This window comes from Motacilla alba, chromosome 12, assembly GCF_015832195.1.
Source record: "Motacilla alba alba isolate MOTALB_02 chromosome 12, Motacilla_alba_V1.0_pri, whole genome shotgun sequence".
Taxonomy (NCBI): Eukaryota; Metazoa; Chordata; class Aves; order Passeriformes; family Motacillidae; genus Motacilla; species Motacilla alba.
This window is the reverse complement of record NC_052027.1, coordinates 5,972,096-5,996,956: the sequence shown is the minus strand read 5'-3', so window position 1 is coordinate 5,996,956 and position 24,861 is coordinate 5,972,096. Positions and strand designations below refer to the sequence as shown.

The 24,861-nt window shown below is 41.9% G+C and overlaps 1 protein-coding gene across 3 annotated transcripts in view; it reads left to right on the top strand.

Annotated features, from left to right (window-relative positions):
- SLC25A26 (solute carrier family 25 member 26) overlaps positions 1-24,861 on the top strand; it is an 84,457-nt gene that overhangs the window by 20,537 nt on the left and 39,059 nt on the right. The window lies entirely within an intron of this gene.

Here is a 24,861-nt window from a genome sequence, read left to right as displayed (position 1 = left end):
TTTGTCATGTTTATATAGAGAGGATTGTGCTCTCTCTATTTTTTTTTCTTTTTTTTTTTTTTAATGTGTGAAAGAAATGCATTTAGTCACCCAGTCTGCAGATTTGATATGGCATTACTTAACTCTAAATCAGAAGTATTTCACTGTTATAAAAAAAAAATAGGGCTAAAAATATTTTGGCCCACTCAGAAGAAAATACTTCCTAAACTAAAATCTTTTATAAATGTACTGTGAATTCCAGGATGAGTGTCATGGAAGTGCTTGATATGCTGTGTGAACTGAGGGCAGTTTATAAAAGAAGTAGAAAAACCTACTGATAAACTCCCTGACTAAAACTGTTTCAGTATCAGATCCCAGGAGATCATCTTCTGACAAAACAGAAATTGCATGATGTATGTGCACCTGAAATAGAGAGATCAGTTGGCTCCTAGGAAAACATAAAATCACAGAAAGGTTTAGGTCGGAAGGGATCAAAAATCCCATCTTGTTCTACCCCCATCTTCCACTTTCCCAGGTTGCCCCAGGTCCATCCCACCTGGCATTGAGCTGGGGATGGAGCAGCCACAGCTTCTCTGGGCACCCTGTGCCGGGGGCTCCCCATCCTCACAGGCAGGAATTCTTTCCTGGCATGTGGCTGGACACAGCCTGGTGTCCAGGAAGGATTCTCCATGGGACATTTTGGATGTGCTGGGTGGCTTTGTCTTCTCATGTAACTCAAGTGGATGAAGGTTAGGTCTGGATACCGAAAGGAAGGTTTGGATCTTCCCTCTTCTGCTTTAAACACAGGCTCAGGTCTCTTGTCTGTGTTGCCGTTGATAATAAAGCCAGTTGCAGAGGCTTTTTAATCTTCATTCAATAGCTCTGCTTTTTAAAGCCTTTCTTCATGCTGAAAACTGTTTTCAGGACAGTTATGTTGGGCAGCTCTTGTTACAAGTACAGAATAAAGATGGGTATTACCTAAAATGAGAAACACCAAACTTAGTGTTCCTTAAAGTGCTGACAAATGCCAATGCACTGCAGTTTATTGTAGCACTTTGGAGAGTTAAAAAAATTAGTTATTTGTGCAAAGATGACACCTGCTTTTCTGAAATGTAACCCCCACCATAGCTTTGTCCTGTACTTATTTTCTGGCTCACTAAATGTGTTATTCACTCAGATTTCATTTGCTGACGGGCAAAAAAGGCGAATGAATATGATTCTGTTTGATTTCTCAGAGGGGTTGTGAATAAATGAATAAATTTAGATCCCATTGAGTACAGATTTTGCATACTAACAGGTAGATAAAGCACATGGTTGCTACTGTGTGCTATTATCCTTAAAATTTGTTTTGGCATATGTCAGGGTGGTAATTAATTTGCAGACCATATTCATGGCACAGTGTGTGACCCTGCTGAGATAACTTTGTTTACTCAAAATGGCAACACTTTGTTGGAAATTTAATGGGAGTTCTCTTCATTATGTATATTCATAAAAGATCCTTCAGAACTGATTTCAGTTGAAGTATTGCTTTTTGGAAGACTCTGTCCAATAGAATGAGAAATAAATGATTACTAAATGAAATGTGCTTTCTCTTAAAAATGAAGCAAATCATAGGTGATGTTTAAAAAGAAAAAAAAAAACCTTTGAATTTAACACTGTTAAGACTGTTGCATTTTTCTGACACTAAATTTTGTAAAGCAATGTCCACTAGAGTAACAGCTTTTTGCACCTTCAGCTAGAGCTGTTGTAAGCCTGACATTTAATCCATTTAATCTTGGTATTTTTTTCCTTTTCTTTGAGTACACTTCTTCCTTTAGGGTCTTTCTTTTCAGATAAAAATCTATATTAATTCATTATTAGACACATCCTGGTAGCTCCATAGCACATATCAGATGGTACTTAATTCTAGCTGACTTTTACATGTTTACATGCTTTGGTTCTCTGCCTACACAAACCCCTTTGTTTAGTTATAATGGAGTGGGAATTTTTGGATAGAGGGTCTTCAAATGATTTTTCATTTTAAAAAAATTGGAAGAGGCTGAGAATATTGATGTTTTTCAGATGATTATATTCTTGTGTTGGCAAAGTTCTTGAGCTGGAGTTTAAGAAAGATTAATTTTAGCTGTTGCGTTGGGATACAGTTTTTTATATTATATCAAGAAGATTTCTGGACAGGGATCTGCTTGCCAGCTGATTGAATTTCAGTGAAAATAAGTCTGTTTATAAATGGAGTGTGGTGTGGAAGCCTCATCTCCTTGCTTTAGTATAGAAGATCTTTTCAGGACAGCCTTACTCTGCTCCATGTAATTGGCTTTAGCTGCTGTGCTGGTGCAAGGTTTCATCCTTCAGTTTTGATTCTCACTCTGACTTATCCCCTTTATCTTCTCAGAATGCTTTCTGAGCAGATGGATATTAGAAGAGAAAGAAGATGGCTAAATGCATAATGCATTTGGAAATAACTTTGAGTGAACCTCCACGCTTGAAAGTTTTGGCTGTGACTCTTTTCACCTTTTTGGTGCCTCTTCTCTCACATCTCCATTACATTTTGGTCTTTACATCTCCCTTTGATGGAGTTACACTGAACTAATCCTAAAATGGAAAGGGAGGTGAGGTACAGTGCATCATTCTGTTGGCAGCAGAAGCCTGACAGAGACATCTGTGCTCCAAGAGGAAGGCTTTTGTAAAAAAGCACAAAGTGGGAGTATGGTTATTAGGTTGCTCAATGAGACTTTGAATAAACGGCAGAAATCAGAGGCTGTGAAATGATGTGGAATTCCCATGATGTCATTTCCAAAGCAAATCCAATGATAATTGCCCCTTCCCCTGGCTGCAGAGTACCAGTGTGCAGCACTGTAGGAACTGGATCATGCTTCTAAGATCAATCAATGAACAGGTAAATTTATTCACATTTCCTACAACAGAGAAAATTTGGTAACTGGTAAAATTTCCAGGCATCTCATAATAAGGCAGGAGCAGACTATAAATCCACTGCAAATCCTTTAGAATTCCTAAATGGGAATGGAGTTCTGCTGCTGAGATCTTATATAGGCAAATGGAGCCAGATTTTTAATTCCTGCATAATTCATTTTATTAACTATGACCAAGTAGAACATCTGTTAAAATTCCATAATGTTCAGTTCATGGGAAAAAGAAAGAAACCCCTGAGTTCCCACTGGAGCTCTTCCATTTCCGTTCCTGTTGCAGGACTCCAGCAGATGTCTTAGAGGACATTCTTGTAAATGAGGGGACAGCACAGAAGAAAAGCAAGTGCTTTGTTCAGTTTCCCTGTGTGTACAGTGAGTGACTTCACTGGCATGTCTGCGTGCAGGTTGCAGCTTCTCAGTAAATCTGGTGTCCCTTCTGTCCTGAATTACCATGGTTTGGAAGAAGTGAGTGAGTCCAGAGTGGGTGTTCCTTGTGCTTTTAATCCAGTTTGTCACTTGTGAAAATATTGCAGATGGCCTGGCCTCTAGCTTGGAAGTAGATTCAAAAGGAGCTAAATTAATATTAAACTTTCTTAAAGACAAAGGGGATGGAGAATGACTGGCTCTCTGTAAGTCTCTTGGAAAGAGACTGAGAGTCATGTTCAAATGTCAGTCTTGGCCGTGCAGGTAGCCCTGGCTGAGCTTGTCTATCATAGAAACAGGCAATCCCCCAGCTGGGGAATAATGTGCTCTGACTCCGTGATTCAGAAGGCTGAACAATTGCTTTATTAAGCTATGCTATATTACACTAATACTATACTAAATTACACACTAAAGAGATACGACACTAAGGAATACTGTACTACAAAGACACTCAAGAAAAACCCATGACTGTCTGAGACAGCCAGGACACAGCTTTGACCCAACTGGCCAAGGAACCAAAACAACCTTCACTGGTGTCCAATTAACAAATCACCTTGGGTAAACAATCTCCATAACACACTGCACATGTGCAAAACAACAGGAGCAGCAAGTAGAGATAAGAATTCTTTTCTTCCCTGAGCTTCTCACTTACTTCTTCACTTCCCTTCCCCAAGAAAAATCCTGGGAGAGAGAATTACGTCTCTCTCTGTTCAGAGACTGTGAATACCACACTTGTCCTCTGAGACAGTTCAAGCTCTGCTTGTGTTGGCCTCCACGCAGGTGGAGGTGGAAGTGATGCTTTACTTGTCAGTGTTGTTTCAGATCTCAGAGCTCTGAGTTTGAAAGGAAACCCCTGACAAACCTGACCCCACCTGGGAACCACACGCTCCTGGCCTGGCTTTAGGTGAGGTAGCCCAGTTGTCACCTTGGGCAGTCCCAGTTCTTTAAGGTAGAGCAGCTGTGGCTTGGTTTGGGGTTTGTGGGTTTGTGTTTTTCCCTTCAGTTTATGCAAGGCAGAGCCCTGAGTGGATAAAGGCACTGCTGCTGTCTTGGGAGGGAGGGAGTGAGAGAATAACTCTGGGAGGAGAGGGAGAGCCAGTTCAAAGTGTGCTGTGGCAGCAGTGTGACACACAGCAGCAAATTCCAGAGAGCCAAGCAGAAATAACATCTCCCGAGGAGGAGGTATTGCTGCTTGTATGTGTTCCACAGAACTGCTGTCCTTTTACAAGGGGTGTCTCAAAGGGCTGTGGAGGACCTGCAGTGCAGCCTTTGCAGATGAGGAAGCAGCTAGAAGTAAAAAAAAAACCCAAACCCCACAAGGAAACAAAAAAAAACCCACAACAAAAAAACTCTCTTAAACAACTTACTGCCTAGAAGAGGAAAACTAAAGCAACTAGCAGCAAAATCGGCCCTAAAGGCACACCTGCTTGAGTTTTCCTAATTTTAAAGGGTTGGTGAGCAAAGGTTGCTGAGGGGAGTTTGTATAAAGATGTAAAACCCAGCTGAGATATGTTGACCCTGTTGACAGAGGGTTGGAGGGGATTTCTGAGGGCTGAGCTCAATAGGGCACACTGCAAACAGGGAGTTTGTTTATCCATTTAAGGTAGTTGTGCATGCTTTTCTTTTGTTAGGACATCTTTATATAAATATCCTGTTCTCTGAGCTGTTAGAGAGGTGGTTTTTTTTTTAAGTTTATCTCTGTTGCTGTAGGACAGAAAGAATGTTATTAATACATTCTTTCACTTGCACAATTAAAACTTTGATCTTTTGTTGTTCTCTGTGTGTTACAGAGCAGATGTCGATAGAAACAGGCAAACAGGACACTATCTTAATACAATATTTGGAAAAATAAACATCCTCCTTAGTGAAATATGTGCAGTATCTGTCTTTTGTTACCTTCTGGAAAACTGAGCTGGCGTTATTTTGTGACTCTAGATAGGTTTAACCAGGAATTTGCCAGGCAGGAGCTGTAATGCTGGGTTTTGACTTTTACTGAGCAGCCAGCCTTTCTTTGGCTTGGGTGTTTCCATACAGAGCATCAGCAGTCTCATGAAAGGGATAGGGGCTGTGAAATGGATTAAAGAGCTTTGTGGAAAATTGTGCAGAGCTTATGTGACTTCAGGATTAATGGGAGGAAGTTGAAAAATGAGTCCCTGCTTCCCACTCTAACATCACTTTGTCTTGGAAAGCCCATCACTGGAGTTGTATCAGCTCTTGCATCACTTGTATCATCCTAGGTGTCAATATTAAAGGGATTTTCATTTTGAGGGGGCTGTGAGGGTTAAAGGGGATTCTTGATGGGTAGGAGCAGGAGACAGCTCCATGCTCTGGGATAAGGCACACCCTAGTTTGTGACCTGGAACAGCAGAAGATGGGTAAAATGAATAACTCTGCTGCTGTAGGTTGTGCTCATTACCTTCTCCCTGCAAATGCTGGAATAGTACTTGGAGATGAAAATGGAGATCTCACAAAGCAGTTGTAAATGACTTTTACAGACTACAAAATAACCCTGGTTTTCCTAATTTATCAGTTGTGGGAAATAGGTTTTGTGTCATGCCTGAATTGTGGACAGAATCCTAAAGCAAATTCCTTGACATCTGGGAGGAAGGAATGAGGGTTTATTGGCTTTTTTTTTTGGTCAAGCATGTTTACAAGCAAGATGTTCTGGTTGAACACTGCTCAGGCCAGGTGCAGTGTCCATACAGACTGGGCAGAAGCAGAATTCAGCCACTCTTGCTGCCAGGGATGTGCTGTCTACCAATGGAGCACACAGTTACTGCACCTCTCTCACATCAGTGGGTATATTCGGGTGAAAAGAATTCCATATATGCAGAGTATTCCTGTATTTTGAAAGCTACAGCCTTGCAGCTGGGGTCTTTGAAGAGAAAACCACTTGGAAAGCCGTGTGCACTCAAAGCACAGGGTGTGATTTGATAATGCAGATATTTTCCAGCTCAGTGTGGGTGCAAGCAGAGTCTTGCAGGAAGCGTGTCCTGCTCCAGGCTTCCAACAAAGATACCATTTCCATACATTCTCAAAGCAGCTTGCTAAAGTGTTTCTGCAAATGCAGCATTCATGGTGTAGGAATGTGTTTTGTGGGTGGGTAGCAGCACTGTGGGCAATAATAAATTGGGAAGAAAATAATAGTATGAAGAAAATGTTCCGATTTTCTTTGTGCTGTGATATTTTGGTTTCTTTTGTTGTTTTTTTTTTTAATTTGTTTTTGTCTTCTAAATAACCTAGGAACTCTATTTGCTACACTCATTGCTTTGATTTCTACATGTTTCAGGATGGTTTGAATTTTTGGCTGAGTGGTGGCTTTTAGTTTTAATTCCTCAGCTGCATTCCAACATGGACAACTGTATTTTGGCTGTGTAAATACTTTCTGTAGGTCTCAGTTCCTGTTTTGCTAAGTTGTAGATCCATCCTGCTGATGGCTGGAGGGTTGCTGGACTGATTTTGGTGAAGGCCCCATTTTGTTAGTGGGTGAAGCAACTTCTGCATGTGTGTGCTGAAGTGGGTAATTCTCTAACCCCAGAAATATATATATGTGTAGGGCATATGTTTATATAAAATATGTACAAATATACAGGTGGATAGTTCTATATGTAAAATATGGTATAGCTTTTAATAATTTCTTATTATTTAATTTCTATTATTTAATTTCTTATTATCTAATTTCTCTCAGAGAGTCAAGGGTCTTGGACTCTCTGAAGCAACTGGTCCTGTAAATGTGTGGGATTGGTCTGGAACAGCAAGCAATTTAGCAATTTCCTGAAAGTACAGGACTGTTTTTCAAGGATGAAATTCTTGCCTGAAGTAGACCAAAACATGATTTTACAGTGGAAGACTTCCACTTGCAGGATCACGCTGCTGTCAATTTTAATAGCACTTACCTGGTTTTTTTCATACTTAGGGTACTATTTTCTGGTTTCTCTGCACCTGCTAAAAACAGAAGCACAGTTAAAAGAATCAGCAATCTGATATTTGATTCTGTACCCAAAGATTACGGGAAAGGTGTGAAAAACAGATCTATGGCAGAGAGCTCATGTAATTTATCAATTATGCTGAGGATTGGAAGAATGGCTAGAGAAGCACTTGTGAGTGCCACAAGAAGAATTCGTCCAAGAGTTTAAGACACATCATACTTCAATTATTCTGAAAGACTACCTGCTTACTATCTAGCAGGAACTAGGAACTGACTCCGCTGTTTTGAGCGCTGGAGAAGTGCCCCTCGAAAGAGAAAACACTCAAAGCCGTACCTCACTTCAGGATATTTAAAGGGCCAGAATTGGCTGGCTTTCTCTTTTTCTCAAAAGAGAAAACACTCAAAGCCATACCTCACTTCAGGATATTTAAAGGGCCAGAATTGGCTGGCTTTCTCTTTTTCTCAAAAGAGAAAACACTCAAAGCCGTACCTCACTTCAGGATATTTTAGGGCCCAGAATTGGCTGGCTTTCTCTTTTTCTCAAAAGAGAAAACACTCAAAGCCGTACCTCACTTCAGGATATTTGAAGGGACAGAATTGGCTGGCTTTAGCGGATGGAATAAATGAAACAGCTTTCATATTGGTCAAAGGCGAGTCTCGGCAGCGCGGCGGGGATTCACCCCCGCAGGGAACGTTCGGGGCAGGAGAAGGGAAGCGGGAGAATTCCCCGGCCGCCGCACTGCCCGCGCTCGGCCAGCAGAGGGCGGCAGCGGCCGGGGTGCGATCCGCGGCTCCATCGGGCCCCGCCGGGCGAGCCCGGCGGCTCCAGCTGTGCCTGGTGCTGGAAGCCCGCCCTGCTGCACTTCTGAGGACTAGCTTGTGTGAGGTTCAGCTTGGGAATGATTTTATGGGCTCTGTTTTTTTATGGTTTTTTTATGTTTTTTAGCTCCGGCGAGGTTTTCATTTCATATAGGTTATATAAGGGCTATAGCGTTCTCTGTGTGTTCTTGCCCCATGGAATAATGCGCCCTGAAGAAGAGAAAGGAGGATGTCTGATCCCAACATCTGTGCTGAGACTTCGTGGGCTGCGTAATCTATTTCAAATTTTACTTCAGTATCTGTTAGTAGTCTGCATTCCTTGAGTTTATCTGCTTCTAAGAAAAATACAGCTAAATTTATAATCTTTGAGACCATGTGGTGTGTGCCTTAATTTGAAAATCTCACGCCACTTCTTAGTGATAATATAGTTGCAAATGCAGCTATATTGCATATTGTGGGAGGTGGAGCAGGGTAGTAACAAGATTTTCATAATTTTTATAGAAACTTAGGTAAAGCAGGCTTGGTGTGTGTACTCCAGATGGAAATAGTGCTATTAAACCAGGCTCTTATCTCACTTTTATTCTTCTGTTAATTTTATGGGAGCCAATAAAGCATAAGCTCTGCACATTTTCTTGTTATGTTGGTTGAATATGTGAAAATTGTGTTCTTGTTTTTCAAAGCCAGCAGGTCTAGAGTTTGCCCTGAGTGTTTTGGCATGACTCTGCAGTGCTGGGGTCCCTCTGCCAGATCTCGCTGTCCCAGGCTTGAATCCTTCCCAGTTAAAGGCTGCTGGTGATGCATAATATGTGGCATGGGTAGATTTCTGTCCTGAGGAGACTGAGGCATCTCAGTGCTCTTTCAGACAGAGCAAAGCCTCAAAAAGAGAGAGAATCATAAGCCAGGATACTACTCCTGCTCTCCCATGGGAGAACAGCCAGTACATTGTATTCTGTGGTTGCATTTGGCATTGTACAGTCTCTTAATGTAAAAGAGAGGGGCAAATGAAGAAGGTTCTGTGAGCATCAGAATAAATGATATGCTCATTCCTCAGTGGAAGGTTATCTGCCCCCTTCTTGCTTTTGCTGATATGAAATCCTGAAGTGCAATAAAACATTTTAGGAGGCTCATGAAATGCGAGACCATAAGGCACTTAACTGAATCTTGTCTTGCTGACTTTAATGTACTGAATGCCAATTAAAGCAAAATTTAGCCCATTATTAGTTTTGCCACTGGCTACATACCTCAAAAGTTTTGAGTGGATGTTTCCTACCCCGGCATTTTGCCTCCTGGCCTGTGCAGCTGTGCTGCTGATATCCTTTCTATTTCTGGAAATGACCCATGCAGTTAGGTCAGTTTGCTTTAGCCTCACTCCTTGTTGCTGAAGTAGAATAGCACATTTCCCCTAACTGCATGAAATCCAGGGTAGACAATCTTGATAAATATGATTAATGGCCTCTCTGCTTTGCTCTGCAGCTGAAGGCTTCCTGAGCTCCTGTGTCAGCTGGGCAGCAGCTCCCCAAACCAGCCTTTACACAGAAAGGTTCAATTGTCTCTCTATGTCTCGGGTTCAATTATGTTGTTAAAAGTATTCCCTGATTTCCCTGGTTTTGTCTTTGCTGTTGAGATAGAGTAATAAGAGACTGAAGATGTATTATTGGCAGGAAAAGCAGTTCTTAAATATGGGTGAGTTTGGATTTCTTAACTCAGTCCTGTTACCTAGAGGTTTGTTTGTTATGGTTCCCAAGACAGAATTTAAATCTGGGGTCAGTGAGGTGTGGAATTCCTTGTCCTGATCAGCAGGACAGGAGTATTACAGGAGACAGGGACAAGTGGTGGCAGCTTTGAGTCAATTATAACCTGTCAATACTTGGCATATATTTCTAAGTTACTGTCATGTTTATCTCCCATAATGTGACTTGAATATGGTATTCATAGAGTTTGACAGAAGATGTTTTCTGAAGTATTGTCAGGAGGAAAACCAGATTAGTATCATATTGTCTTGGTGAAAAATGTTACCTAGAGACTCCAGCAGTTACACAACTGCTCCTTCACAAATGAAATTAAGAGGGGGGGGGGAAATCCCCATAAAATAAAATGTGTGATTGGTATTAAGGCAGACTGAGCTTGTACCTCTCTGTTAATCAGCAAGCTCTCAAATTTGTGAGGGTATTCTGCAAGTTATCCTTAAAATTCAGAGCCCCTGCATGTGGGAATTGCTGGCTGCAGCACAGGCTGGATCCATCCAGCTTTCCTGATGACTGCTCTGCCATTGTAATTGCAGCACAGCAGCACTCTCAATAATTGAGTACAAGTCTTAATAGCAAATAATCCTCTTGAAGTTGTTCCCCCTCCATTGCAATCAGAGGAGAGCTTTGTTAAGGCATTAACGAACAAATTAGCTGCTAAATACTGGTAATAACCTATTTCCCAAAGATTGCTTTTTAATTATAGCCTAAGCTGTGTGATTCCTGAAATCTCTTCTTTGGCAAATCAATGTTTGTGATAATTTCCAACCACAGTAAGTAATTGCCAAAAAAAGTAGTTTTTAAGTCTTCACTGATATCTGAGCATACTTTGTTTCTATATTCCTGCCTGCAGAAATACTTTATCAGTGTTTCTTTTCACTGCTGCTAGTATTTCAATTTAAATGTATTAGGCTGTGCTGTGAAATTATTGTTTTACTTCAGTGTACAATATGTGGCTTCATTAGATTTTTAGATAGTGTAGATATTTTTTCACTTAACCATTACAAGAAACTTTTCCTGTGAGTGAGGAGGAATTAACCACTTTATTTTTTTAATGTATTGGTTAATGCAAAATATTTATTTTGCTAATCTATGTTGCAGTAACTAATTAGAAAAGTAAATTATGTTTGGGCTTTGGCAAGAAGGGATGTTTTTGGTATATTGGTTGTTTTTCCTCCCCAGATTTCAATAAAGGCTTCACGTCTTCTAATATATCATTCCACTTCCCTTCAGACCTGACTTTTTTTTATAAGGGAGCACAGCCATCAAAATTGGCACGCATTAAGCTTGATAATTAGTTCAATATAGTGACCAATTCTGTGAATTACGAGTTCAAAGCAACACATGGACATGGATGAAATCAGATTTTGGCATTTCTCACTTAGATTGTTTCAGGACACTGCTGGAGCTTCTTTGATCTGTAAATAACAACTGTGGTTCAGTGTCTTGCTTAAAATACATCAAACGCATTCATGACTTTTGCTTTTACATGTAGATCTGACTTCTAGTTCCAGCTTTGGATCAGACTAATAAAACTCTTCATGTTTTGAGGTTTCCTAGAGAAAGCTACCAAAGAGAGCTCTTCTCATTCTTTATATTTTAAGAAAAGCAGCAAAAACTTCTCTGGTGTGATGTGCACCCCAGACCACATCAACAGATGCTTTGTGAAGTCAGAAGTGACCACTTGCTGTGGTGCAGATCCTCTACAGCCTGCTGGCAATGTGTGTCTTCCTCTCCCCTTTCAGCTAAAACAAGTGAACCAAGGGTTTATTTTCTCTGTGCCATGTGGTAATCTCATTTCCCTGCTGTATCTTGTACAGACCAGTGTTTTTGCTAGTTCTGACCTTTTTTGGGGTTTGAACTGTGCTGTGGCAGCCAGCAGACAAGTAGCTGGAGATGACCAGGCAGGCTCTATTTGCTGCTCCTTAAAGATGCACACAGGTGCTGCCTAGTTCAGAGTCACTGCCTTGCAGTAGTTGGGTATCTGCACTACCCTGGGTTTTTCAGCTGGTTAAAAAAGAGCTGTGTCATTTCTTGATAGCAAAAGAATGTGGGGAATTGTGGCTTCTCAATGTTTTACCATCAGTTTTCCAGCTGAGGAGCTCCATTCCTCTAATTTCCCTCCCAGTGTTTGGCTTAGAAAAGTTCAGCATTCAGGGGTGGTGCAATGGGGTTTTTCTGCTCCAGAGTTCTGTAATTGCTTGAGTTCCACACAAATAGGGTACTGTGGGGTTTGGGGTCTACTGAGGCAGAAATTTCTCCTCCTATACAACCCTTAATACACAGCTCAGTGAAAATTCAGTGCAACCCTTCAGCCCCCTCAAAAATCATAAGCCTGAAACTTAGCTGAAAGACAAGCTTCTTGTCTAAGCATCCCTGTCCCTCTTCTGGGTATAATCCCTTGATATCTCACACGTGGAGCTTTTATTTCTGTGCGTGGCAGGAGACAAAACCCCAGCAGGCAGGTTAGATTTTGCCTGATGGGACTGGCCTGTGTTCTGTGCAGTATCTTGTCCCTCCTTGGGAGCAGCTGTGGAATCCTCAGGGGAGGCAGGAGGTTGCAAAGATGCCCTGCTGTGTTTCAGGCTCACAGCTGGCAGCTGTTACAAGACAAGCATTCAGCCTCCCTTCAGTGAGTCCTCGTTCTTACCAGCACCCCTGACAAAATGACTGTAGAAATAGGTACTACAAATCCCAAACTTCCACATTAACCCTTTTTAGTGGATGCAGCTGGCTTAGAGTCTCCTTACAGCAAGGGGGAGGCAGCTTATATTTATTATATGGGAAAACAAATTCTCCTTCCTAGTTATTCCCCATCTCTCTTTCCCTTCAACACTCTGCTCCAAAACACACTTGTTTATTTCTGTATCCTGCCTAGCAAAACATCATCTTACCCAGATAAACTTTGAATCTCTGAGAGCCAAATCATGCTCCCATCCCTGTTCTCCTGCTGACTTCCCTCTCAGCAGAGCTGTGGGCTCACAAGTTGGGTCAAAGCACAAGCCCTGCATGGCAGAGGCTTCTGCAGGGTGGCTGCACGACGGTCTCTTACCTTGGTTGTAAAATCTTTTGAAAATTGCAGCTCATTGTCCAGAAATAATAACCAGAAGAACACCTAACAAAGCTGTGGGCAGAGAGGGTGTTTCAGAAAGAAATTCTCACCATGAAAATTCTTGGCAGCTTTGGCAGAGCTTCATCCCGCAGCTGTCCTGCTCGTGGCAGAGGTTTTCACTTCTGTGTCGGGGCAGGTAAAAAAGCTGTACCCATCCAAAACCCCCTGAGTTATGTAGGTACAGTGTGACATCCCCCAGAGTATTTACCTTTTTAGTGCTCTGAAAAATATGCACATTTTCTGAGTGCTTCCACTCCATCCTAAAGTGATGAGTAGAAATTCCATTTTGGAGTCAGCTCTGTCATCAGTGCTCTCTTCTTGTTTTTTCACTTTGCTCATAGATGTGTGTTTAATTTGTTCATTTTGAAGTTTGGATGGTTGAGAGATGCCTATTCTGAATATTTAATGGCACTAACTGTTATTTTGAGGGCATGTAGTGTCTGAAGGAATGCAATTAGAAACTAAGCCCAGGAATTTCTGTGGCAGGTCAGGCACTTCTGGCCTCAGCTGTCATTGAGTGGAAGAAGAATAAAGCTCACAGTGCCTCTGCAGATCACTAAAGCATCCCCATCCCTGATGTTATGATACAGGTCATACACTCTGTTGAGAGACAATATGAATGTGCCTGGTGGGTAAATGTTCTCTGGGTAAACTTGGATGTTACTGTTTCTTCTCACCTTTTATGATCCACGTCTCTCAGACTGATGTGAATTTGTGAAGTATGAGCTGCTTTGATGAAACAGAAGTGTGTGTACATCTGACAACCATGCAAAAAATGTCTGAGGCATGAACTGGATGCTGTGGTAAAATTTCAAACACCAGCCAACAAAAGAGCCCCGACATGTTTGTTTTCATTCCTGTACTTTTGAGAGCCTGTTTCATGGTTGTTGATGCTTGATTCAGAATTTTTGGAGGGTGTTTGAAGCAGGCAGTGTAGCTGTGTGACTTAGAGGCTGGTGAACCACCATGGCCTCTGTGACTGAGGGCAAACTCACCGTGCCTTAGTAGTCCAGATGCCTGTGAGAGAAAATAAATTAGGAAAACAACAATTAGAGAAGAATTTTGAAGACTGTTAAATCTAAATTCTTCAGGTTGGCAAGCCATAGGGAGAGAATTCTGCCCAAGTTCCCACTGGGCTGTGCCTTGTTTAGAGGGGTAAAAGGCAAGATGCAAAAGATCTTTAGTTCTTTGTTTTACTCTAATATTTGAGTCAATGTGTGGCACAGATCCACGGGTCAGGTGAACATAAATTGTGCAGTTGGAATTTATCCGGGCATTAAGTTCACCCCTGACTCACCCCAGCAGTGGTACAGCATTACAAATGTAGCCTTCAAGGAAGGATGAACAAATTTCCTAAGCCATTGGGCACAAACAAAACCTTCAAAATCAGCCAAGAATACCTCCTTGTTCCACTGTTCCCTCACCCCTCATGCCTGGGATGTATTTATTGTGGCTAATGCCAGGAAAATTCAATCTGTCCATTTGTGCTCAGAGTGACTCAAGGTACCTCTCCTGGTTTTGTCCAGCTTGTGTTTGGTTCTGTGTCCTAGAAAAGATTTCCAGACCTCCAAGTGTGATGAATCTCAGCTCGGCATATGAATATCAGTGGTTTGACAAATTACCTCTTTTGTTAATGTGCTTCAGCAGAAGGGAGCAGAAGGAAGGGAATGCAAGATCATGGTTTTCTTGACAGTCCCAGCTGTTTAGGAATTAACGAATTCAGGCTACGGGAATCTTGGGCATTACTAAGTGACCTGAAAAGAATGTGTCCTCTCATCTGGGATTTTATTTTACCTTCATGCTTTCCCAAACCCCTTCAGACACACAGAGCTCCCACTAACAGTGAGGAAGGAGCTTAGAACTTCTAGAAACAAATAAAGCTCAAGTACATGATTTGGAAATGGATCTTGTGTGTGTAAGGGAACTACTCTTCTTTTCCTAACAAAAGAATTTCCTTTCTCTGGATTTCCCCCCTATTTTGAATTTAGAAGGGGAGCAGAGCTGAGTAGCAGTGGTAGGAAGAAGCCAAGCAAGGATCCAATAGGAACTTTGTCCTAAGAAGCAGCTGGAAGATCCTTCACGGGTTATGGGGCAGACACTGAACCACGGGACTTCTAGCTGAGGTTCATGTTTGTCCTCCAGTCCCCTTGGAAGTGATGGTCTTGATTGAAAGAAGATGGCCTAGAATGACTTCATGTATTTATTTTCCAAAGGCCCATGAATTGCCAACATAGGGAGTACTTTTACTGTAACAAAATACTGTGTATTTAAAGAGAATTCCTTCTTTTTGAGGAGAAATATGACCTTGATTAAATTATTTCTATTTTTAATCAACTTTAAGGTCCCTGGAACCTCTGAAGTTCTCAGCAGCTGTTCCTCAGATGTCTCATGGCCTCTTGGCCTCACAGATTTCCCCATCTCCTTGGGAGGACTGAGGACTCTGAACGTTCTAAACAGCCAGAGATAACATTTCGTGGCCAAGAACGACTCAGTGGTGCCCTGAGCTCAGGAAAGCACTCTGTAAATGGTCTCCAGAGCTTCCCCACAGAGGCTGTGTGTTAGAGAACCCTGCTAAAGAGCACTTCAGCCTCAATAGCTGTACACTGATCCCCAAACACTGGATCTTCCTTCTGCTGCCAATCTTTTTTTTGTGCATAATGTTTCCTCTGAGAGCAGGATGCAGAGAGAATCTCTGCAGCTCGTGCCTTGCTCTTTAATCCAGCACCACAAACCAGAAATCCTCGAGATTTAAGCAGCTTCACCATTTATTTACACAGGTCTGCAGCAGCTTTTTGTTTTCTTTGCTGTTTCATCTGTGGTTTTCCCCTCTGCTGTGTTTGGGATGGTTCTGTATTCTGGAATTTTGTTTAGGAAACTTGTAGGAAATTCTGGAATTTTGTTCAGCTGCCTGCATGCAGCCTCCCTGTGCATGCAGCTCCTCACCTCTGCACATGGTGCAGTGCAGGGCCAGCATCCTGCTCCCAAAGCCATCCTCCCTTTTCCTTACTGATGTAGCTCTGCAAACAGCACAGCCACAGCTTCCCGTGCATCTGTACCCACAGCACCTCTGCTTGCCTGTTGTGCTGACTCAAGCTGTGCTTTTGTGGCCCCAAAACCCCCTGCTCCAGCCCTGAGCTGTTGGTGGAGCAGATGGTGCCAGATGCTGGGCACTTCCCAGGTGCTGCTTGCCAGCCCACTGGTTGCCTGGCCAGCAACACCCACAGCTGTTGACTCCTTCTGCAGGCTTTTCTACAAAATGAGGTTGCCAAATTGAGTCTCTTGGCTCAACCAAGATGCCTACAGATGGGTTTGGGGCGTTTCTTTGATGTTCACATAAGTTTTAGGAGCTCTGCTGTGCTTGCTGCTGTCCTATTTGCCTAAATTCAGATAATGATTTCAAAAGCTGAGGAGGAGGGAAAAGGAGGGGAATTTGTGCACCAAGCAATAGCAAAGCAGTCTAAAAATGGAGCTCTGAGACGTCAGTAAATATCCCATTGAATGGCTCATGTTACATTACTTATTGGTACAGCAGTGAAATAATTAATTTCAGAGCAAGATTATAAGCATACAGTAGAGATGGAAACCTCAGTACTGATTAAATATTATTATCCCAGTGATTAACTAAAATTTACCATCCAGGCATTGTGCAGTTGCAGCTGATGGAAAGCAAAACCCACCAAGGCCAGTGAAATTTGGATCAGGACCATGTAATAATAGTATTGCTAATTGGCAAAGGCATTGGGTTTTACTGTATGAACCAAATATTGCCATTTATTGTGTGTCAGGTATCCAGTGAAAAATACATGGGCTGCAGCCCAAATACCTGTGGAGATGAACAAGTTGAAGTTTAGTTCAGATAGTTCAGAGCACTCCTGGAACCACTGAGGTATGAAAAATGAGGAATACTTGTTGGTGCAAACTGTCCTCAGACTTCATCAGTGCAGATATCCTTTCAGGAGTTGTTATAGATAGTCTGTGAGTGACCAAACCATGATGCACATCTGAGGCACCACTTTCCTTTTCCTGCTACATATGAGACTTTAATTGAAGATTTAGTTATGGAATTTTGTCTGTATGAGCAGAATTCCGTAGTTTATTATAGTGAAATGCCTGAAATAGCAAAAAAAAAAAAAAAAAAAGCCTATAAAGGAGGATCAGGAAGTCTAAAACCAATATATTACATTTGCATGGTGTTGTGTGAGCATTGGGTTGTTGCCTTTAACCAGTGAGAATCAGACTTGCAAATGTGTGTGCTTGCAGAGGTGAAGTTTTTCCACTGTTGGTTTATTTACAATTAATTGTATCCATGCCAGATAACAGTCACAAGTACTTGAATGGGATTAGAAATCTTTTTTTTAAGTGATATCTGGTACTTTGCTGCTTTTAAGCTTTAGCACAGTCAGTGGGGTTTTATGTAAATCTGTCAATGTCATTTTCACCACTGGTGATCCTATTTCTGACTGCAAAGCACTAGTATTTAATTCTGTCAAAGGTGTTTCCATAATTAAATTTATAGTGAAGCTTAATAACAGTTCAGAGAACATAAAGCTCCAATGTGTTTTAATTCTATTTGAAAATGGATACCCAGGCTAGAGCTTGGCTCAGAGACAGTAAAATTGGATAGTGTTTTGAGACCCTAAAGTTTTTCTGTTGAATCACACCTTGACATTTCATGTCACTGGGTTGGAAAAGATTTTTGTACAAGCAGGTTCTGAAGTGTTTTAATACATTGAGAGAAAAAAAAATCACAATGAAACAGAACTGTTGGCATTTCTGTGTATCAAGAGCTGTTCTGCTCTCCACGCTTCTGTTAACTTCAGTGTGAACTGCTTGACTGAGATGTTTGCAGGGTCAGGCTGCTCCCAGGCCTGGAGATGGAAGATATCCTGGTTTCCTTACTTGATGCAGCATGTTGAATTATCAGGAAGTTACCAGTACCTTGTGTCTCTCCTTCTTGTATTTTTCCATGAGAATAATCAGAAGATAAAATAAGTTTGTTGCTTAGTAAAGAAATGATCAAATAGTCCTTTGACTATTTGAAAGAAATTACAGCATTAGAAAATCCTGTGGACCAAAAGTATTTTTCGGGTTTTAGGAACTAAAGCATCATGAATATGGACATAGTGCATATGCCCAGATGCCACAGCTTGAATAAACTTTTTGATCAAGGATGCAGGTGTATTTTTGGATGAAAGAATGCAGCATTGAGCATTGCTTCCTTTTTAGCCTGAGCTTTACCCCAATATATCCTTTAATGCCTGTGCTCAGACTAACACAAAACCTTTGATTACCAGGGCCTATAAAGAGCAGATGGTATCTTCTGACTGTGTTTTAATATGAGTATGGATTGAGACTGTGCATATTTTAAATCAACTGTGTCTGTAAACTCCATTCAGTGTTACCTGTGCTTTGAAGAACTTCAGATATTTAATATGGCTACAGACATCCCATAAATTCTTATTCACCCCACCTGCTTCCATGTGCAAAGTTCCTGCTGTTACAAGTAGAGCTTTGATGAATATTTCGATTGCACTATAAAGTTCTTGCCTTCAAAGATATGGATTTTCCTCATGGAAAAAGCTTTGTTTCTGTTCAGAAACACAAGGAGAAAGGGACTGTCTTATGTCTGCAGCTCTCTGGCATTGCAGGTGGGGCGGGAATGAATAGTTATTCCTAGAGCTGTAAAGAGCAGCAAATAAAGGCTCCTATTACCCCAAAAGATTGGTCAAAACCCCCAAATTTAGTCTATGCTTTAGATTTTTGGTATTAAAGCCATCTCTTTCCATAGCTCTGACATGACTGCAGCGTTGCTCTGTGTTTGTGGTGTGCTTGTTAATCTTGTGACCTCCCCTCCCTGCTCTCCTCCACTTTTCCAACCATCCCTCAGAAGTAACACAAGTCCCAGTTAAGGGAACCTCGCTGGGCTTTCTTTGTTTTCCCTCTCCAGGAATCAGCTATTTAGAAGGAGATGGAGTTTTACATATGCAGCTGTGTGGAACTACAGAGCCATTTTCTGAAAGGGGATGTTTTACTGCCTCATTAATACCAGCTAGAAGTTCAGCTTTGCAGCATTACATCAAGAGGAGCAAGGTAGAAACACGATTGGCAGCACTGGGCTGGAGTTTCATTGGTGCTTTTGAGTGTTGTTCCTGTCTTTGTAAAGCTGCAGCGTTCTTGGGAGAGCTGTGTGCCCTGTATCTGGCCAGGAGGGTTACAGAACTTTTGATTCATCAGTTATCATCTTCCTTGTCTTTCTTCACAAATGACCTCTTTGTGAGGCTCTCCAGTCGAGAGCTGTTTGATCAGAGTTGACTTTGTGAGGTCTCCCCTGCAACTTCCTGGCAGACGTCATAATTTAATGGTTTAATTTTATCCTGGAGCACTTGGGTTCCATGGAAAATCTCTGGCATGTGTGTACATACACCCCTGTTGGAGGAAAGCTGAGATCTTGCAGCTATTAAAGATGTTTGTGCTGCAGTGTCAGGATCTGACCTTTTACCATCCTGATAGAGGGCTCAAAAGAAACCTGGATCACGTCCTTGCTGTTGTAGGCTTCAAAACCAAAGTGGAAATTTGCAGACATAATATGAATGTTCCCTGTGTTGCTGGCAAATAAGATCCACAGGTGAGGTGTATTCTTAAAGAAAATGCTTATCCAGAAGGTTTTTTCCTTCGGGGAATTTATGCTTCTGAGTGCAGCAGTAATTGGGAACGGAAGGGGGTTGTGTTCTCAGGTGGACTTCATGTGTGTTCTCATTGCACATCTGAGCTGGCACATTATGTTTGGGTCCTTCAGCCACTGCTGGAATATGAATAATCCACAGAATCCTGATCAAAAGCGAAGCCTTACTGTTAACTGACTGTCCTCTCAGCAAAAGGTCATCTTTGAGCTGGTGACCTTCTAGTCCAATGGACAAGATGAAGGGCTACCATTTTTCCCAGATGTCAGATCCAGAGAGATTGCGTGCTTTGCTTGAGGTTATGCTGTGAACTTCCTATGCAGTTGGGGAATTCTCCTCATTGCCAGAGCAGTTTCAGAAATGAAAGACCATCCTGCTGCCTCACTTAAGGGTTTTTGTTGTGGACTAACAGTTGAGCCCACACGTGGCATTTTGCAGGGTGCTGAGGGTGAAGCTGTCGCACTGGCTGACTCTGCTGATGATCTTCTCTGAAATTCAGTGTACATGTGTGGGGACTCCTCTCCTGCCTACTTTTGAGCCCCAGATGAACAAAGCCCTGTAGCTCAGGCTCCTGCTCCACACACAGAGTGCCTCAGACTACACAGGCTTGCACAGACTCCTAGGACTGTACTCGTTTCCCACAATTTTCTGCGTGTTTGTCTCCAAACGAACCATGAAATGATTCAGTGCCCGCATGTGGTTTTAATAACAAGCGTATGTGGGCAAATGAGAAAATACAGACTGTTTGACTGTGGAAGTTTCCAGTACACACAATGGGTTAAAATCAAAGTAGGTTTGTAGTACTGTGTTGTCAGAGTTGGTTAATTACTTTGGGTGAGATGATATTTTAGATGATACGTTTCTCTCTAAGCTTGTAACAACTGCTGAGTGGTGGAACACTATGCTTAATTAAGGGCAGCTTTGGAGCAATAGTCTCCAGCTTGATCTTTACTGGGATCTGATTGTTTTTCTGGGAAGTTTGTGTCATGTTGTTGGTTTTTCGGCTTTTTTGTTTGGCTGCTGTTGTTGATGCCTGTTGGGGGTTTTGGCTTTTTGAGAAAGAAAGTGCAGCAAGTAGCTTTCTGATTGTGTTTAGCTGAGAGTTATGTCAAGGGTTTATGCTCCCATATCTTGAAAACTACAACTGTTGTAGATCAGTCATGGCTACAGGTGGTCTTCTCAGACTCCAGAGCAATCCTCCCTTTGCCATGTATCCTCATTTGCAAAATGCTTCTGAAAAGACTTTGTGTCCCCCATTATTATTTTGTTAGAGTGAAATAAGTTCTCAGATTTTTGAACTCTGCTTTTCTGTTCTCTTTTCCCACCTCAGACATGTTCATCTGTGATGTTCCTTTTCCAGGCTTTACTGAAGGGAGATTTACATCCCACTGCCCTGAGATCAGAAGAAATTTGTTACCATCAGATGAGATAATCTCTCAGACTACTCTGAATTTCTGTTTTCTTTGCTCCCAGACTTGAAGGGTTAATGTTGGTTTAGACTTAAACAGCTTTTTCTAACAATCTGACTTAAGCTTGCTGATGAAGAGCACAGTGAGAATTGCCTTTGGCAGTCTTTGATGTCCTTATGCAGGAAAGGGGGGAAGAGCAATGGAAAAGCCACAGGAAGGTAAAATTATAAACAAAGACAAGTACTTGAAAATTTTCTGCAAGCAGGAGAAGAAAAATCTGTTCCTATGCCTGTGATGAGGAGGTGAAGAAGTAATGACTTAAATTGCTCTGGGGAACTATCCAACAAAGCAGCACCTGAGCTGATCATCTGTGCAGCCCATCCATCAGGAGAGGCTGCTGATGCAGGTTAGACAGGCTGGCTGGGAACAGGTCCTGCCCTTGGTCAGTGGCCTTCAGCTCTTATTTTCTCTATCAGTGTAATTCCTGTGAAAGGCAGGTGCAGTTGTAAGAGAAAAAGAAATGCCAGGAGCAGAGCAATTCCTCTGGCAGCTGTACTTGAGGTGTTGTGTAGAATGAGAGACTTAGGTAAAACAGGTGGATGAAGCCTTTAGAGCTTGTTAAATTCCATGTTTCTCCACTTGTTATTGGAAGAGTTGTTTTTCTCTGGGAGTTTTTCCCACTGTCTTCAGTATCAAAGCCCCTGTGAGTGTAGAGGTCCCTGAACTTGGTGCTTAGATGCAAGCTGTGCCGCCTTGCTTTCTTCCCAGTCATCTTGGAGCACCAAACTTGCTTGCAAAGAGGAGCTACAGGAGTGTAGGTCTGCTGGAAGCTCTGCTCAGTGTAGAGGTTAGAAATGACAGCACAAAAACTGTGGTAAAATTTGCTGTAAATCCTTCAACCTTTATGTAGCTGACTTAAGTAAAGCTTACAAAAAGTGTTCTTGGCCCGGAATTTTGAAACATCCAGGCATCTAAGGTGGGGAAGGCCCTGTGGTGTGTGTTTTTGGGGTATAGAAGGTTTCAGGAGCACACTGAGCTGAGGAAGAGCAGTTCCCACAGCTGCTCCTGCTTCTGCCTCGCTGTGGAACTGGATCCCACCCCAGGCAGTTTATGGGACTTCTCACAAAGCAAGGGCTGTAGCATCCAGGCAAATACTTGCATGTTCCAGAAGGGAAATGTACTTCTCTGAGGCACAAACATCCCAAGGTGCTGCAGATGATAACACCTGTATGCAGTTATTTTATCTCTGGGCTCATCGGGCCTTAGGAGCGGAGCCATGTCTTAAAGGAGCTGTCACAGCAATCCTTGTTTGCCCCCAAGGTGTCTCCTGAAGTGCTCCTGCAGGTAATTAATCACCTAATAAAACACACTCTTTGACAGTAGGTGGAATTTGGAAATTAATTTGCACCCCTTAAATGAGGCTTCTAAAACTATAATTATCACGCAAGAGAGAAACGAGCTGTGTCAGGTGTATAAATGATTTATTTATCAATAATAAACTGTCACCAAAGTGGCACTTAGCTTGCAGTGTCTGTGCTGCATTTCTTTAAGGTGAATTAAGCAATGACCTTTGCCTTCCTTCCCGTATTTGCAGGTCTTGGGGCAAATCTTCAGTTGTTTGTGAAGTGTTTGGTACAAAAGTGACCGGTGACAATATCATAGCTGCCTTTCCAAAGTTCTCTTTCTTTAATATGCGATCACTTCTTGCTGCCCCATCAATCCCTGCTGGATGCCTTATCCACTGAAGAGCCTCTGGCCTCACCAGAACTTGTGCAGCCCAGCTGGCCATTTGGATTTCTCATTATCTCTCCAAATGGTGGATTTTGTGAGTTGGATGTTGGTAGCAACAGGAAATAGAAAAGGGAGGAAGTTTTAACTCGTTGGCTGGACTGCATATGGAATAAGTTACCTGGAATAAGAGGAAATCCAAGATATCTGATTCTCTCTCTCAATTTTTTTTTATGATACAGGTTTAAAGATGTAGGTTGAGAGAGAGCAATTTAAAAAAAAATCCAGTTAAATGTAAGAGCAGTAACATTTTAAAAGCAAATAGTTTACAAAAATATTTACCTTCAAAAATACCCTTTCAAAAATGTGTTACCAAAGTGTTTGACTGTGCAGCAGAGCATCTGAAGAGTTGTTTTAGCTGCATGTGCAAAGGGGACATGGACTTCACTGCAGCCTTCCCTGCAAAATTGCCACTAACAACTGTTCTAGTTGCTCCAGCTGAAATGTATTTGTTGCTGACAGTGTAATTGGCTGGCTTCAAAGGGCATACAGTGCATGTAGTCTGTGGGACATGGAAGAAAATTGTCTCATTATTACATATTAATCTTGCATTATTGGTGCATTTATTTCTGAAAAAGCCCAAGAGGATTTCTATTCATTTGTGTCAGACTGGCTTCTCTAATGCACAGCTCCAGGGAAGGACTCTGCCTCATTTTTTCCCCCATACTTGTTTGCTTGAAGTTGAGTTGACTTGAAAAAGGGGTGAGGGTGCTCAGCATCACTGGCTTGGTTCAAAAGTTCTGCACACAGTGAGATTTCTTGAGTTAAAACTTGTTGAGAAAAAAATGGAGCAAGGGTGCAGTCAGTTACAGTGCCCTTTTGATTTACATTTTAGCTCTGCCGTTTCCTGCACCACAAGTGACTTCTGCTGCAAAGCATCACAAACACAAACAAAACAGGGTGCCATTCAGAAAAAAGCCCCTGTGATGTGATTAGATTGGCAATGCCATATTGTAGCTGTGAGAAATGACAGATTGCAAACAACTCATGTGAGCAAAAACCACTTGTGATGCTGGCTCTTCACCTAGGGGTGTGAGCTGGAATAATGCTCTGCAAAATCCTTTCAGTATAAACTAACACGTTTCTTCTTTTAAGTTTTACCACAAGGTATTTGTGCTGTATTGCAGAGGTTTTTGGAAGCGTGCTGGAAATATTTTTCATGCAAACCAAGTGGCAAAAATTAAATGTTCAGGAATGCAGCTGAAGGGGCAGTCCAAGCACCCTGAGCATGTCCTGGTTTGCTTGAAATATGGTTGCCCTTTCCAGGCACTCCATTAATCTTGAGGCCAATTTTAACAGTGCTCAGTGCAGAAATGGCTGTTATGACATGCCCTGAACCAGCTCTGGTTCAGCTTGTGTAAATTCTACACGTGGGGTGCTTTTGGAGCTGACAGGTGGAATTTTATTGTGGTCCTGTTTAACTATTCTACCACAGTGAAGGCTTTTGGAATTTATCTTACTGGGTTGCTCTGTGTTGCAAAGCAAAACCACGAGTTTTTAAATTTTTTGTTGTTTTTTTAATCACATCTTGTAAAGGCTCTTGTTCAGGGTAGGATCTCCCCAGTGTTCAGCTGGGCACTCTTCAGCAGGTCTGTGGGCCCAAACTATGATGTCAGGGTCTTTTGTGTCTACAGGAAATTTCCAACATAACAGGCTGCTTTCACTATGTCCATCAGCATTTCAGGATGAATTTGGGAACCTCCTTTCCACCTCAAATTAGTCCTGGGCCTGTGACAATAATGGAAATTCCATGCCCATGGCAGGGGGATTGCAATGAGATGATCTTTAAGATCACTTCCAACCCAAACTATTCTATGGTTTATGACTTCCAGACAAACTCAGGTCATTCACTGGCATCAGGTCAGCTGAGTTTTTAAAACTGCGTGCGAGAACACAGAATCTGCACGGTTCTGCAGGTTTCTTAATTCTTTCCATGATCCCAAAGCCCACTACCAGCACATGGTGATACTATTTAAAGAAAGGTGTTAATGGAATGATATCCTTTGATTGAAAGCCACAGTTGATTTTTGCTCTTGTATGAGTTCTGCAGATTT